Here is a 14,942-nt window from a genome sequence, read left to right as displayed (position 1 = left end):
GAGTTAGGTTCACATATAACCATTAGTTATTGTGTGAATGTAAGACCAATTATGGTCCAATCACCATCTAAGGCTAAATTAGGAACATTGTATAATTTTAATTTAATAACCTAAATTGAATTCCTATATTTCTGGTAACTGAATTTTTGATTTAAACTAATAATTATCACATACAATCAAACACCAAATGAACCCTACACGATTGAAGAATTCCCCTAAAGGATCGATGCTCTATCTTTCTCATGCTCTTCTGAATTTTCTGAGAAATCAATTGGATTGGATGCGTATCGCCCTTGACTATTGATGTAGCCATACTCTAACCGTCGTTGCGCAAACCAAATCTCGCATAGATCGCCTTATTTTATTCATCAGCGCTACCACAATTGAAGGAGTCACCTCCTCTAGCACTAGTAATCATCATTCCTTTTATCAATTTACTTTTTAGTGTATAATTTTTTGTAATATATGCAAAATGATAACTTCTCGTTCATTTATTAACTTCTGAATTAACTAGGGTGAAAATTTGTTTTCATTCGTATGATATTCCAATTTAAATTGGACAATCTTACTTCAGTTCTATACTATTCTTGCATTTAAAATTAGAATTAAATGTTAATTTTGAAAAACTTTTTCAGAATGCGACCATTCGGGGAAGCCCCTTTACCCAAGGATGCTCATGCAGTTTTTGCTGTTGGTACCGTGGTTGTATTGAGGTGATTAATAGGACATTTACTAACCCAAAAAAGTATGAGAACGAATGGTTGTAATACATGAAATATATCCAACACCCATTTTATTTTGAAGTTGTGGTTCTAATTTATGATAAATTTGATGTTTCATTAATATGGGCATAGGTCTTTTTAGGCATTCAACTGATGATATGTATGTACTCCACTTAACCAATGAAAAATATAAATGGCACATGCAAGCTTCTTTTATACTGTTTTGGACTTATAATCTTCACATCTAATGTATTATTTACCTTAGATTTTGATTTGGTTTCTTGCTTTTAAATAGGTAGTTGTTGCTCAAGTTCAGGGACTAAGCCCATGTTATGGACCTGGTTGCCCAACCATACCTTCTTACTGTTAGCGGAAAGTTGGAAATGATGGTAAGTAAAATAATCAATTCACATTTGTAGCAAGTAATAAAAATAGCATATCAATTTTAAATGTTATTATGTGTTACCAAGGAAAGAAAGTACTTTCATAAACATATAATATCATATGCTTTCTGAGGAAGGAAAGGGGGTGCCAATTTCTTTACTCAGATCCCACTTGAATAAATCTTTCACCATTTTTTTTTGTCTTATTATATTTCTACCAGGTAGATTGACTACGGTCTTCCATTATTTTTGTTAATGTTGCTTGTCTTCCTTTGGCAACATTTTCAAGGTATTACAATCTCTTTTTTGTTTTGCACATTGGTTGTTGAGGTAATTTTAGTATTGTATTTTTCAATTTGTGTGATTTTTTATGGTACTGATCTAATTATAGTATGCATTGGATAATTTTAATTGATATATGATGTTCTTCCTCGAGAGTATGTGGTTCATGTCCCTTCATGGTTTGGTTGTTTGCTTGGTAGCATGGTTAGTTAGCATGTTGGTTTGCTATGGTCTAGAACATACAAAAGAAGCTTTGGCCTATCAAATTTCCTATTGCTTTTGGTCCAAGCTAATGAATGTTTCTTGATATATTTTGCATCATATGATATCTCATGTCTTTTTGTGTGTTTTATTTGAATGATTTATATGTGTAGGTTCAAACATGAAGAGGTAAAAATAGAGGCAGGGGCAAAACATCAAAAAACAAAGACGGATTCTTCAAGAATGATGACATATTCATAAATAATATAGTATATATCATAATTTTTTGTATATATTCTTTAAGAATTATGATTGATTCTTAAAGAATTTAGTATAGAAGGTTGTATATATTCTTCAAAATGGTTTATATATTTTTACTTTATGTTATAAAAATGGTTCTATTTTTATAGTATATATTCTTGATTATATTGCAATACATTGTTCTTAAAGAATGATATGTTCTTATTTAACTTTTGAGTGTATTCTTTAAGAATGTTACTTGTAAAAAAACGTATTCTTTAGGAATTAAAGAATAAAAATGTCTTTTTTTTTTCAAAATACACATTCTTCCTGGATAAGCCTTGGTTAGTATTAGTCAAGGAAAGTTTATGAATGCATTCTTAAGTGGTTTAAACATCTCATTCTAAAAAACTAGAAAATGATAACCCTTACCCATTACTAAATTGTTATTGTCCAATTCTTGAAGAATGTAGTAAATAACGAACCTGGTTGTGGGCTACGAAATTGTCGTTTTCTTCCAAACTTACTGGTGCATAGATGTATTTGTGAAATTCGTTTTAAAATTATCCCTCATTCTTGATTCTCATCAAAGTTCTTCTCGGTTTTTAAGGAAATCGTTGTCATTTGATTTGGGTTAATAAGAATGTAGTGGAGGATAATTTTGTTAGTACTGGTTTCATGATTCTTTGATTACTAATCGTAACTTCATATTATTAGATGATCACCACTCTTTCTGAATAAATGGAATGAGAAAAAGGAAGTATACCCTGATTAGTCGGCACTTCCTAATTTAAATTCAGGCAGAATGTCACTATTGCCCTTATGGACGTTTTTATTAGTAAATTTTGTAAAGAATTTTTTACAAATTAATTAATTTCATATCCATTCTTAGCCATTAGATTTTTTAATCCAACAACCCATATTAAGTCCTACATTCACACTATATTTAGGGTTCACATTTAATCCTAACCTTATATATATATATATATATATATATATATATATATATATATATATATATATATATATATATATATATATATTCTTTCCAACTAAAAGTAGGAGTTTATGAGAAAAGAAGTCGAGAAAAATGGATCAGTCGGTTATTCAATATTATTTCTGGTGGTGGTGGGTATAAATTATAATAAGTTTTGTAGTTTGCTACTTTATCAAGTAGACATAGAAGCAATGTGAAAATTGTGGATTTATTTTTATTTATTTTATATGCAAATTCTCATGATTTTTCCACAAAGACTATTAATCCCTTGTTTATTTAGGCGTGTTGTAAAGTGTAAACCCGGTTTGAATACATTGTTTTTAAATTTAAGACCATGATTAGTTGCAGCTACAACTATTTTTATGAACATAAGTAGTGTTCTTTTATCCCGTTAAATACTTAATTTGGATATTTATATATGGTTGTTTCATATTTACTTAATCCTGACAAAATGACTTGATGGGTTAAGTCCAAAATTTTGGCGTAATGGTTAAGACACTTAACCTTTTTTTGCTTTCTAATCTTCCTGCACTTTAAAATCGATGAATATTGTGAGATTTGTTTTTTGAAATCTATGGGTAAAATGATCATTTAGTCATGGAAATACTTTCTTAGAGTATCTATTTGTAGGATATTGTTATACTTGGTATTCTTTTTTAACATCACCAATAAATTTCACAACATAGTATACAAAGAAATATTTGTAAAGTCAACGGAGCTAACATTTTTATTACATCTCTTATCTAGACATTTGTTTGATAAGCATAAATTAAGATTCATTATTGGAAATTAAATAAACATACACCATATTTTAACTCGAATAAATTCATAAAATTATCAAGATTCCCAGATCTAAAACAGTGGATGAGGTATTTGAACATCTTTGTAAATTTCTTGTCCACGTTCATTTCCAACTGAGTAAACATCCAATCTATGTAATCATTCTGTTATATACATAATATAAGCATTGATGTTAAAGAAGTATATAAAAAAATATCAATAGAAAGACCTCAATTTCAAAAAGATAAGTGTAAGCTTTAGGAAATCCATCATCTTCTATATCTCCAGGATGTTCTTTGATGTCTCTCAACATTTGATCCTTTGATGGAAATGATGTCTTCGTTGATAAAGCCTTTGCTATCCATGCTAATTGACTAAATTTGTAAATTGTTTATAAATTATGTTAAAGGATGCAAAAATACATACTAGTTCCTGTTGGAGCTTCTAACTTTGTTTAAGAACAATTTCTTTCTCAGTGGTCAACCTTGATACCATAGAAACCGACTTCAACATATATTAAAATAATATCCATGTTACATGAACAATAAAGAAATTTCATGGAACTAAAGCAAAGTCCATAGTGTATATAATGCCCTACAGATGCTTTCATCATAATCATGCTTGTTAAGGTCCATAATATTGCTTTGTTTGTTGAAGTTCATTTTAGGGATTTGACAGAAGCTCGTGATATATAACAACAAAACAAGAAAATAAAGAACTTGTCACGATTCATGCAGATAGTATCTATCTATCTATGTATATCATATCATACATACTTATAAATCTAGCATTTTTTTCTTGAATCTCATGCATTTGAAACCCCCATAAAAATTTTCCAATACCTCATGCATTTGAAATCCCCACACCCTTTCACATTCAAAGTAATTAATCACACATAATCTCATTCCAAGAAAATCACACACTCTATAAGTTCAACACATCATGCATTTGAAACCCCCACCCTCTTTCACCTTCATTATATATGTAGTTATATTAGTACATTTTTCTTACAAAAAGTCCTCATTTGGTTGAAGATATTATGATTCAAAAGTTTTCATATAGTTGAAGCATTCACGATCCAAATATGATGATTTGAAGAATTGGGTTATGTCACATCAATGGTAATTGTAATATGATTTTTTCTTTCAACCAAAACAAATGAAGCTTTTCTATTCTTTCTTTGTATTCAATTTCTTATTTGATCTTTATATGTGATTTGTATGTATTACTCAATCTTGAATGTAATGTTTTGCTTGGAATATCTCTCATTCTTCTTTTTCAAGAAAAATATTTTGATTGCAGGTTAGTGAAGAATTGTCATCAACTTTCTATGGTTGAATGGTATTAAATAAACAAAGAAGATTCAGAAAACAGATATAGGTTTTTTTTGTTTGAGCAAAGTAGACAAATGTTAGTTTTTCCTTTTGATTTAAATGTATATTGTAACGCCTAGGTTTCAGGGCTAAGCATATTTGTCAATGTAATAGTCTAGGTCAACTCTTTTAACTCTTTTTGAAGTAATAAAGATGAAATATTTGAGTATTATGTGAATTATGTGTGTTTATGTGTTTATTATTTAATTATAAATGTATAATTAACAAAGAATAAAAATAAGCGTCAAAATTAAAGTGTGAGATAAGCCCGATATCTCTATATAAAGTTGTAGAATATGTCTCAAGGTTTCTGTACATATAAGGAACGCCGAAATCCGAGTTATAACGAAGAAGTTATGACCCGTCGAAGTTTCCCGACAGAACCGGCACAATACCGGGAAGCGTAAATAGTGAATTTACGATAGAGCGAGATTTAGCCTTAGCAATCTAAACGAAAGTCGTAGAATATGTTAAACTAAGAACATCGATAAAAAGAACGCCCAAATCTGACTTCGTATGAAGAAGTTATGATTTTTCGAAGTTTCGGATTAGCAGTGTACAGCCCGAAATTCGTATATTAGATCGAGTGATTTTTAGCCGACACGACCTAAACGAGAATCGAAGATCTCGTTAAAATTAGCGTAACGAGAAAAAGATGGGCGAAAACGGATGTCGGATGAAGAAGTTATGAGGATTTAACGGACCAATCCTGTCCCGGCCCGTTAATAATATAAAATTTAAAATCGAGTCAAAATTAGCTGACGGAGTCTAAACGAAAGTTGTAGAGTACGTTCCCACCTTCGCGTGGATATAAAGAACGTCAAAAACGGAGGTCGTACGCGAAAGTTACGAATTTTTGAAGTTGTAACTCGAAATTGCGAAGTCTGTTGCAAATCCGATGAGGTTGCGCAATCTGGACCCTCCATTGCTGACTCAGTACCCGCCTCGGATAAGTGACGCGTCGCCCCTCGCTACGCCCAGCTTCCGAGCTCAGAACGCGCCACGTACGAAGGGTCTTCATGTGGTCCGAGAATAGGCCACGTTGCACCATGCGAAGCTTGCCACCTGGAGGTCTGATCCGAAGCTACACCCCGCGTAGCTGCTGAACGCCCAACGTACCACCGAGGCTTCGCGCTTATAAAAGGGGTCCGAAGGCAGCCTTCATTTTCACACCAAAACTCACTCTCTCTCTAAAAACTTTCTCTCTCTAAGTGCTCTAAACACCCCTAAGCCCTAGATAAATCCCCTAACACCCTAGGGAAGCCCCGAGGCTCCCGGAGTCCCGAGAAAAAGGAGTCTTTCGGTTTCGAAACGCTGCTCCAATTAAGTTCCGGTTTTCGATAAAATTCGCTGTAAGTGTGCTACGCTTACGCAATTTTTAATATAGCTTTCAAATAATTATAAGAATGTTATTAGGTCCTTAAAATAATTATTTGGGCTATTATTATGAGTTATATTGAGTGTTATTAACGCTTATGTAATAATAAAAATAGTCAGACAATTAATTTGTCGCGGTTATCGTTAGACTAAACCCTAGTGGTATCGATACTAGGTTTTATCGAAGGAAAATCGTTTTGAGAGTATCGAAGCACTGTCCGAGTGCTGAGTCACCACCTTTCAAGTGAGTGCATAGTTACTTTCAGCTTACACATAGATATGAAGTATTTTATATAAATTACATGCTATGTGTGCATATTATCTGAATACTTGCTATCTATGTTGGATGAACATGATGGGTTTTAGCCATAAGAACTTTCCGATGTGCGCATGCAAAACCCTAATGCTTGGATCTAGGCTTTCTAATTAAACATGCTTGCAATCCAAGACTTCTAATGACTATTTAGGTGTAATAACAATATTGAAACAGATCTAGAATCATACCTTTGAATTCCTTGTTGATCTTGTTGTCTTCGAGCTTCTAGAGTCACAATTGTCACTCCTCTAATGGCTTACAAACACCAAATAGCAAGGAGGATGATTTGGGAGAGAGAAGAGGGGAGGAATTCGGCCAGGGCTTCTCTACTTTAGGTGAAGTACCTATTTCCTTATGCCATAGGGTCTATTTATACTTGTAGACTCCTTAAGGGTTACAACCTAAACCCTAATTGGATAATCTTCTCTTAAAGCTATCCAAATCCATTCCTTAGATAACCCCTTGGACGATTTGAAGCAATCCTTAACTTCTAGAATCCGTCCAATGCATATCAATATGAATTTACAGTCTAAAGTTTAACTATCAAACAATTGACAGTTTATACCCTTTTATTTAATTAATCTCTTTAAGTCACCAAATTAATTCCAATAAATTCTATGACTAATATTAATCAAATAACAATATATTATTCTTTATATTATTCTCATAATATATTAATAATATTTACTCTCTCTTAATAAATCATCCTATCAAGTTGCTATGGTGAAGGCAACCCAAAAGGACCATGCACAACCGGGTCAAATACTTGCCTAATATAGTTGTAGCCTTAGACACTATTCTAACAGTCTCCCACTTGGATAAGTCTAGTAACTATATGCACAAGTATAATTCGGTTTGCAATCATAGCTCTCAAAGACGCTGTCAAACTCTGATCTAATCAATCTTGTCCTTTAGATAAGGGATCGTACAGTCCTCTGTTAGATATCATGCTGACAATCCTATGGAATGGTTAGTCAAGCATTTAGGTTTCTCGATCTCTGATTTATTGGACATAGAACTTAATCGAACACATCAATTCAGTTCTGACCGGGCCCGGCACATAAGTCAAATCAAATCATCAAGCGGCCGAGATATTGCTTTCACCTTCTTAGATAAAAGTTACAGATAAACTTCGACTTATATGCATTTACTTATTCATTAACCAACTATACACAACAATGCGTTTTATAACACCGAGTTAATGATGCGTTTTCGCATTATCAATGTACAATCAATTAACAAATAACAAACCATATATCTAGGTTTTAAGACTATATGATATTATCGTCTTGCGATCACCCTTTTATATCATATTCCATAAGGTGATTCCAGCAAGCGCGGGTTTGTTCCAATACTCAAAACTAGTTCATAAGCACTCATGAACGTTGCAGCAACCCTTTGCTATGTCTAACACCATTTAGACAATCTACACACCAATTCATGACAATCTTCATTCATATCTACTTCCAACATATGAACGATTGTGGACAATTTTGAACAATTCGATTATTCCTAATAAACTCAATTATTCTAAAAGTCAAAACATGCAAAGTGAAACAATAGTTAAATAATTAACATAAGATAGTAACATTACTCATAAATAAAACTCCTTTATTTAATCATCAAATGTTAATTACATTTATCTATTACACGTTTCTAATACTATCTAATCTATGCTAATATCATCCTTCAGCCCAATACTCCTAGCATGCTGCAAGTGCTTAACCCTACCCAGTCCCTTCGTAAGCGGATCTGCTGGGTTATCTTCTGATGATATCCTCTTCACTACGAGTTGTCCTTCTTCTACACGATGTCTAATGAAGTGATATTTTCTGTCGATATGTCTTGATCTACCATGATCCCCCGGTTCCTTGGTCAAGGCAACCGCTCCTTCGTTATCACAGAAAATCTCCATGGGCTCCTTTATGGCAGGTACAACTCCAAGATCACCGATGAAGTTCTTTAGCCATATTGCCCCCTTCGATGTTTTGCTCGTTGCAATGTACTCTGATTCGCACGTTGAATCAGCTACGGTTCCTGCTTGGAACTCTTCCATGTCACTGCTCCTCCATTTAGGTTAAAGACCCAGCCCGACTGCGAACGGTAGTTGTCCCTGTCGGTCTGAAAACTGGCGTCACTATACCCTCGCACCTTCAAGTCATCACTCCCTTCGAGGACTAAGAACCATTCCTTCGTCCTCTGAAGGTACTTAAGGATATTCTTCACCGCAATCCAATGTGCTCTGCCAGGATTCCCTTGATATCTGCTAACCATGCTCAAAGCGAAGGCTACATCAGGGCGAGTACAAGTCATAGCGTACATGATTGAGCCAACTGCGGAAGCGTATGGTACTCGACTCATTTCTGCTATCTCAGCTTCGGTACTCGGACTTTGAGTCTTACTCAACTTGACATTACTTTGTATCGGTAATTCTCCCTTCTTCGAGTTCTCCATACTAAAGCATTTTAGTAGCTTCTCTAAGTAAGTATTCTGACTAAGTCCAATTAGTCTCTTACTTCTTTCTCTTACTATCCTTATTCCCAAAATGTAAGAAGCCTCTCCGAGGCCCTTCATAGCGAAGCACTTCCCGAGCCAGGACTTAACCTCCTGCAGAGTCGGGATGTCGTTTCCTATGAGTAATATGTCATCGACATATAGAACGAGGAAGCTTACTATACTCCCACTGGCTTTGACATATACACATGATTCGTCTTCGCTTCGTACAAATCCAAACTCTTTGACTTTCTCATCGAAGCAAAGATTCCATCTGCGAGATGCTTGCTTAAGTCCATAAATGGACTTCTCAAGCTTACACACTCTATTCGGATGCTTCGGATCCACAAACCCCTCTGGCTGAGCCATGTAAACATCCTCAGCCAACTTTCCGTTAAGGAAAGCGGTCTTGACATCCATTTGCCAAATCTCATAATCATGAAATGCGGCAATAGCTAGCATCACTCTAATAGATTTTATCTTCGCAACTGGTGAGAAGGTCTCATCATAGTCAACTCTGGGAGTTTGAGTAAAGCCCTTCGCAACCAATCGCGCTTTATATGTGTGTATGTTTCCATTCACGTCGGTCTTCTTCTTGAAGATCCATTTGCACCCAACGGTCTTACGTCCGGGCACATAATCAACCAAATTCCAAACTTGGTTATCATACATGGATTGGATCTCGCTATCCATTGACTCTTTCCATTTTGCAGACTCCGGGCCTGCCATGGCTTCCTTATAGCTATTAGGTTCATCGAGATTTATTAGTGTACGATCACTAATATACGTGTCCCCTTCGGTAGTAATATGAAAACCATAAAACTGCGGATGAACTCTAACTCTATCGGAACGTCTAAGAGGTAAGGACTCGTCAATCGGTTCAACCGGAGTTTCCTCCTCGGATTGAGTGCCAACGGTATAGGTTCCTTCATCTATCAACTCTTGAATCTCTTCAAGCTCGATTTGCCTCCCACTGTCTCCTTGGCCTATGAGTTCTCGCTCTCGGAAAACTCCTCTCCTCGCAACAAAGACAACATTGTCCTTCGGGCTATAGAAGAGATATCCAAAGGATGTCTGCGGGTAGCCGATGAAAATACATCGCTCACTTCGAGGTTCGAGCTTGTCGTGAGTATCTCGTCTTACGAAAGCCTCGCAACCCCAAACCTTGATATGTGCCAACGAGGGAGCTTTCCCTGTCCACATCTCGTGAGGTGTTTTGGCAACCTTCTTAGTAGGGACTCGGTTAAGGATTTGGGCGGCAGTCTCTAAGGCATACCCCCCAAAAAGAGATAGGTAGTGAAGCACGACTCATCATAGAGCGAACCATATCCAATAAGGTTCGATTACGCCTTTCTGCCACACCATTCAACTGCGGTGTCCTAGGAGGCATCAATTGCGAAACTATTCCACACTCCTTGAGATAATCGTGGAATTCAAGACTTAGGTACTCTCATCCTCGATTGGATCGAAGCATCTTGATTTTCCTGCCCAATTGATTCCCCACTTCATTCTTGAACTCTTTGAACTTTTCAAAGGTTTCTGACTTTTGCTTGATTAAATAGATATACCCATATCTACTATAATCATCGGTAAAAGTCACGTAGAAGCGGTTCCCATCCTTCGTGGTTGATCTAAACGGTCCACATACATCGGTATGTATTAAGTCCAATAGACCCTCACCCCTTTCACACGTACTTGTGAAGGGTGACTTAGTCATCTTTCCAAGTAAACAAGACTCGCATGTGTCATCTTCCCTAAGGTTGAATGACTCCAACACTCCATCCTTTTGGAGTTGGGCTATGCATTTCTTGTTGACATGTCCAAGACGACAATGCCAAAAGGATGCTTTATCCATACTAGTGGAAGAATCTATGTTCAAAAAGTCATTTCCTAAGTTATCAACAATCATGACAGCTTCATAAATTCCATCACATGGTATAGCTTCAAAGTAAAAGACACCATTTAGATAAGCCAAAATAGAACCATTCTCATTATTAAAAGAAAATCTAAAACCTTGTCTATATAAACCATGAAATGAAATGATGTTTCTAGCCATTTCTGGCGAATAGCAACAATTGTTCAAATCTAAACATAAATTATTCCTAAGCACTAAAGAATACACTCCAATCTTGGTCACAGGCAACGATCTTCTGTTCCCCATGATTAGATTGATCCTTCCTTGCTCCACATCCCTACTTCTTCTTCGTCCCTGCACATTAGAACAAATGTGATAACCACAACCGGTATCAAGAACCCAAGAAATAGCATGATTAGAATCGTTAGATTTAATTGTGTATATACCTGCGAAAGATGGCTTGATCTTTCCTTCCTTGATGGCTTGCAGGTACTCTGGGCAGCTTCTCTTCCAATGTCCTATCTTGTGGCAGTGGTGGCACTCTGCCTCCTTCGGGTTAGGGCAGGGCTTAGCGGGATCAGCTTTGGTCCCACTAGAAGAGGCACCATCTCGGGCTTTAACCTTGTGATAGTTCTTATACGAAGCCTTCCTCTTCTTTCCCTTTCCTTGACCAATAGCCAAGACAGGAGCAGCGGGTGGATTGGGAATTGGTGCAACAGACTTGTCTTTGAAGTTGCTCTCAGCGACCCTCAAGAGACCTTGGAGTTTGCTTAGGGTGACCTCCTATTTGTTCATGTGGTAGGTCATCCTAAATTGATTGTACATCGGAGGCAAAGAATGAAGCACCATGTCGATAGCCAAGTCTTCCCCAAAATCAATATTTAACTTGCGAAAGCGGTCGACATACCTTTGCATCTTTTGCAGGTGCACGGTAAGAGATTCTCCATGACCCATCTTAGCGGAAATCATGTTAGTGAAAATCTCATAACGCTCTTGTCTCGCGTTCTGGTGGTATCTCTCCAATAAGTCTTGATGCATCTTGTACGGGTACATGTCCTCGTAGGACTTTTGGAATTCAGAGTTCATGGTGGCTATCATGATGCAATGTACCTTCGTTGCATCTCGCTCATGAGTTTCAAAAGCGGTAATTTCAGCCGGAGTAGCGATTTCAGGGTTGATCTTCTCGAGCTTCTCATCGAGGACATACTCCTTATCCTCATAGCGAGAAATGGTGTGAATGTATCTTATCCATTCGTTAAAGTTCGTTCCATCGAAGGTGACCTTTTGGCAAAGGCTCATCAACGTGAAAGAACTAGCAGCAGCGTTGTTTGCGTTCGACATCTACAAAAGGAAAAAGGACAAAGATAGATTAGAATAAGAATCCCTAATTATCACCCAATAAGAAAAATTAGGGCTAGGATCCAACAACAACATTTACATATTAGAAAAGGGATGCCGTAATCTAACATGCAAATAAATTGAAGGTAAGTGAATGATGATTCACTAATGCTCCACCATAAAAAACTAACTATAAGTCCTAAATGTATTGAGAATTCCTAGGTTCGGATGAGATTAATTGAAACTATTCAATGGCATGTTTAAATCTCGATATGCCCCTCTTGTTTGTGACTGGGATACCGAGGATCACAAAGTGGGTGTGAATTACCATGCAAATTTACATGGTGCCTTCATTGTAACGATCACATATTCGATATGTCGGTTAACCACACACGCTCCATCGAACTATGATAAACAATGAATCACCCTTTGCCACCTTTGCTTAGAACCAATTAGTGTGCCGGTAAACCACACACGCTCCACTAACTTCTTATCAAGGGTGCAAAGTGTAATTTCATTGGATTGCATCAATTCACATTTCCTAAAGTAACTAAGATTGGGAAATTTAAAAAAAAAATGTGTAGTTACTTTGTATTACTTATTATACTTTTAATGAGAGGATGAGGTTGCCCTATCCTACCCGTTCGGCTAACGACCCTCCACCGATCAAGCAAGCGGTGGGTGTGAGTGTACACCCATTAAGCGCCATTTTATAAGCCGCAACCTTATACCCACCTTATAGATCGGCTTCGTGAATGAGGCCTACTAACAGTAAGACTAGCATTTTAGTTATACATACAGATATATATATATATATATATATATATATATATATATATATATATTATTTTTGTAATATTATATTAGTATAGGGTTGTATTTTAAACCTTTTAAAATCTAGGGTTTGAACTTTAAGTTGTCTAAATTAAAACTTTTAATCACAAAATATCAATTTCAAAACTTGAGGACAAGTTTTAAACATTTAAAACATGGAGGATCAAATAACAAATAATTTCAATTAACAATTAATTTCCTAATTATCTATATTTGATTTATTCAAGATTTCTTTTAAGATAATTACCAAAATAATCAAAATAATTGATTAATTATCATATAAGGAAATTAAATATTTTATTAGTTGATAAATATCTTTAATTAGATCAAGATTATAGTCATATATATCAAAACATCAAATTAGGGTTGATCTAATATGATTAAGGTAAGTTTACATAAGATAATCATGAAGAAATCTCGAATCTGGCCATTCCTGACGCTTGGACTCGCCGAGTGCACAAAGGGACTCACCGAGTCAGGCCAACTCGTCGAGTCCACTTCGGAACTCACCGAGTCCATGACTCAGAAACACAAAAATCGAATTTTGTAGTTTAGTTTCAGACAATTAAGCAACAATTTAATGAAAACCAAACCAGTCTCTGATACCACTGATGGGTTTTAGCCATAAGAACTTTCCTATATGCGCATGCAAAACCCTAATGCTTGGATCTAGGCTTTCTAATTAAACATGCTTGCAATCCAAGACTTCTAATGACTATTTAGGTGTAATAACAATATTGAAACAGATCTAGAATCATACCTTTGAATTCCTTGTTGATCTTGTTGTCTTGGAGCTTCTAGAGTCACAATTGTCACTCCTCTAATGGCTTACAAACACCAAATAGCAAGGAGGATGATTTGGGAGAGAGAAGAGGGGAGGAATTCGGCCAGGGCTTCTCTACTTTAGGTGAAGTACTGATTTCCTTATGCCATAGGGTCTATTTATACTTGTAGACTCCTTAAGGGTTACAACCTAAACCATAATTGGATAATCTTCTCTTAAAGCTATCCAAATCCATTCCTTAGATAACCCCTTGGACGATTTGAAGCAATCCTTAACTTCTAGAATCCGTCCAATGCATATCAATATGGATTTACAGTCTAAATTTTAACTATCAAACAATTGACAGTTTATACCCTTTTATTTAATTAATCTCTTTAAGTCACCAAATTAATTCCAATAAATTCTATGACTTATATTAATCAAATAACAATATATTATTCTTTATATTATTCTCATAATATATTAATAATATTTACTCTCTCTTAATAAATCATCCTATCAAGTTGCTATGGTGAAGGCAACCCAAAAGGACCATGCACAACCGGGTCAAATACTTGCCTAATATAGTTGTAGCCTTAGACACTATTCCAACAGAACATTGTTATACATGTTTTCAATGATTTAAACTGTATATGTATTTTATATCTACGAAAATGTTGGGGTAAAACATGGGTAGATGTAATAGGTGATGTGTGATAAAATGATGAGAGGCCTCGATGTTGATGTTGTTGATTCTGTCATCTAGCGGAATATGGATGACGACCACTGACTATTCTAGACAGTCCAGTGGAACACTAGCAGGCTTGCAACCTGTAGGTGTTTGTGAACGATGTGTTCACCGGTGTACTCCATCCCCCACATGGTTGCCTTTAGGACATTTATTGCTGAGGAATCCCCTTAGCAGTAGTGTCAGTCCCGATGATAATCCTTAGGCTAGGTCCCTTATGATAGGTGTTTAGGGACGTAA

Source organism: Lactuca sativa, chromosome 7 (assembly GCF_002870075.4).
Source record: "Lactuca sativa cultivar Salinas chromosome 7, Lsat_Salinas_v11, whole genome shotgun sequence".
In the NCBI taxonomy this organism is placed as follows: domain Eukaryota; kingdom Viridiplantae; phylum Streptophyta; class Magnoliopsida; order Asterales; family Asteraceae; genus Lactuca; species Lactuca sativa.
Note: the sequence above shows the minus strand (reverse complement) of the source record.